Raw genomic sequence first — 2,886 nt, forward strand, 5'->3', positions numbered from 1 at the left:
TTTTGGCCAAATCCAGCCCAGCAGCAGCCCCTGGCCAGCTTTGCCACCATTTTTTGATTTGTGCTGGATTTTGCGTGCTTGCCTGCCGCCACTTAATGCCGGGCATGGGAGATTTTGCACGCTCCCCGCCTGCCTGACAGGGGAAAACAAAAAAGCCCATTTCAGCGAGGCACAGCGCTATATCTTTATTTTTGCCCATGTTGCCGCCGGAAATTCTGGTCAATTATTTTTGGCAATACGCGCTGGCAGGCATATTCATCTAAATCATTTTTTAACGCCTTGCGATAGCCGGCAACAATGCGGCGGCAAAATTCAAACCATTCATAAGCGTCCAGAGTGGCCAAATCTGTTTTGCCTATTTGCTCCAGATAATCCCCGCCCTCACGCCCGCCCTGACCGGTTGCCAAATCGTCAAACCGCTCAAATTCCTCTTGCTTCATTTTAAAGGTATCCTTAGCAATTTTCGCGCATTCCAGGTCATCGCAAGTCCACATTGCCGGCTGCCTGCGCCGCATCGGGGGCAGAAAAATACCGGAAAAAGCAGGGCGCGCACATACGCCGCAAACACCCTGCTCCTCGCCGTGCATATAGCGCTCCTGAATATTCATTAGCGCGCCCTTTGCTCACATAAGGGGCAGTAGCTATAGCTTATGGCTTTCGGCGCTTTGGCCGGGGGCGAATAATCACGGATTAAAAAGCCGTAATCTATCAAGTCGCCCACCAAAACAGGAGAGACAGCTATCCCCGTTTTTTTCGTCCGATAAAGCATGCCGCCGCCATTTAGCGACCAATAAGTAGCTGAATAGACTCCTTCTTTTCTGATTATGCGTCTGGCAGCCGCTATTTTTGCTGCCGTAGCCACGGCAGAGAGCTTAACCTTCCTTTCCGCGCGGGCTAGTTTTCTTGCCGCTATTGCCTCTCTTTTTGCAGCCTTTATAGCTGCGTTAGCCGCTCTGGCTTCCGCCTTGGCTAATTTGGCTGCCTCGGCAGCTATTTTTGCCTTTTTTGATATTTTAACTTTTTTAGCCATTTTTACCCTCCCAATAAAGGCGCGGAGATTGACGCAAGGCAAGAGGCGACCACACATACCAGGCATGGTCTTCCGTGCCCGTCTGGCCGTTTCCGGCCCAGCTAATCCTGTCTAAAAGTGCAATTTTTCCCCAAAAGCGGGGATTATTGGCAAAGAGGTGGCGGCGCGTATTGCCAAAATCAAATTTGGCTGTAAGGAGTAAAGCCACCCAGACATCGCATACCTTAATCGCCTGTTCGGAAAAATTAACCGCATCGCGATTGCCTTTGCCGTAGGGTGGATTGGTAATAATGGCCGGCCATATCTTGCCCTTGCTATCGCTATTATTGGTCAAATTGTCGTTTTTGGCCAAAAAATCCCACAAAAATGAATGCTCGCGCTCATATTGTGTAAAGTCGCTGGTTTGCACCTGCATTCCGCGCTTTAGTAAAACATCGGCAATTTTATGATTGCCGGCCGCAGGTTCCCATACGCAACCCCCTATGGGCGGCAACATACGCAATAGCGCCTCTGTCGCCCATTCTTCCGTTTCGTAAAGGTCATTTTGCTTGCGGTCAAAATTTGATGCAGTAATTGTCATAGTAATGTTGCTCCCAATACGACCGAATAAACAAAGGAAGCAACAAAAACTACGCGAAAAAATAATATTGTTTTTGTAATACTTTCTATTTCTTTGGAAAAAAACATTCTTTCCCGCATATCATAGGATTTAATTCTTTTTGCAATAAATATATTTCTCTTTGTTATGCAAAAATATTGCAAGATAAGAAAAAATATTGCAAAAAATACTTGAAAAGCAATAAAAACAATAGTCATGCTGGTATTTCCCTTTTTTCAAAATTGCGCCCGACAATATCCCAATATTTCCCGTGGGCGCGAACAGATATAGTGGCGGGCATTTTCAGCTCATCGCGGCGCTGAAGTGCTTCTGGCACTGTTTTTGGCGTTGGCAGCCTGCCGCCATGGGCTACCCACCATTGCTGCGCTTTTTGCCCGGCAAAGCCGCCATGCTCAAAAGCTACCCATTCCGGGTAGGTGCCCAGCCCGGCAAAATAGGAGACTTGCAATGTTGGCAGGGCATGCAGCTTGTCATGCTTGCGCAACTGCCAATCAACCACAGGCAGCATTTTGGGCGGCAGTTTTTCAGTGGTTAAAATACCGCTATCGCCATCTGCCTGTGCCTCATGTTTTGGTTTTGCCAGAAAGGGGAATTCATAGCCGCAATCCGGGCAGATGCGGATATTGATAACAATCAGACTATGGCATTCCGGGCATTCCTTGGCCGGCGCTTCAGCTGGTGCATCGCCTTTGCCCTTACCGCCGCCACTGCCAGACGGCACGACTGCGTCAACCGGGCCATGCCGGGCAACATTGCCGGCAAAATCCAGCACCAGGCAATTCTCCTTGCCCGGGGCCAAGCGGGTGCCGCGGCCGACAATCTGCACATAAAGAGCTGTAGAAAGAGTGGGCCGCAACATAGTTATAAGGTCTATTTGCGGCGCGTCAAACCCAGTGGTGAGCACATTGGCATTGGTCAGAGCGCGGATTTCGCCTGCCTTAAAGCGGCGAATTATACTGTCGCGCTCTCCGTGTGGAGTCTTGCCGCTCACTGTTTCGGCGGTTATGCCGCGCGCCCGTAGCGCATCGCGCACATTAAGCGCGTGCTGGATTCCGCTGCAAAAAACCAACCAGCTTTTACGCGCTGCACCCAGGCTGATAATCTCCTCAACAGCTGCGCCGGTAATGCGGTCAGACGCCTTTTCCAGCGCGCTACCGACATATTCGCCGCCTTTTTTTGCTACGCCGGAAACATCAATCTGCGCCGCCGTTGCCTTGCTGATAAGCGGCGATAGGAA

Source organism: Trachymyrmex cornetzi, unplaced genomic scaffold (genome assembly GCF_001594075.2).
Source record: "Trachymyrmex cornetzi isolate Tcor2-1 unplaced genomic scaffold, Tcor1.1 scaffold4668, whole genome shotgun sequence".
Taxonomy (NCBI): domain Eukaryota; kingdom Metazoa; phylum Arthropoda; class Insecta; order Hymenoptera; family Formicidae; genus Trachymyrmex; species Trachymyrmex cornetzi.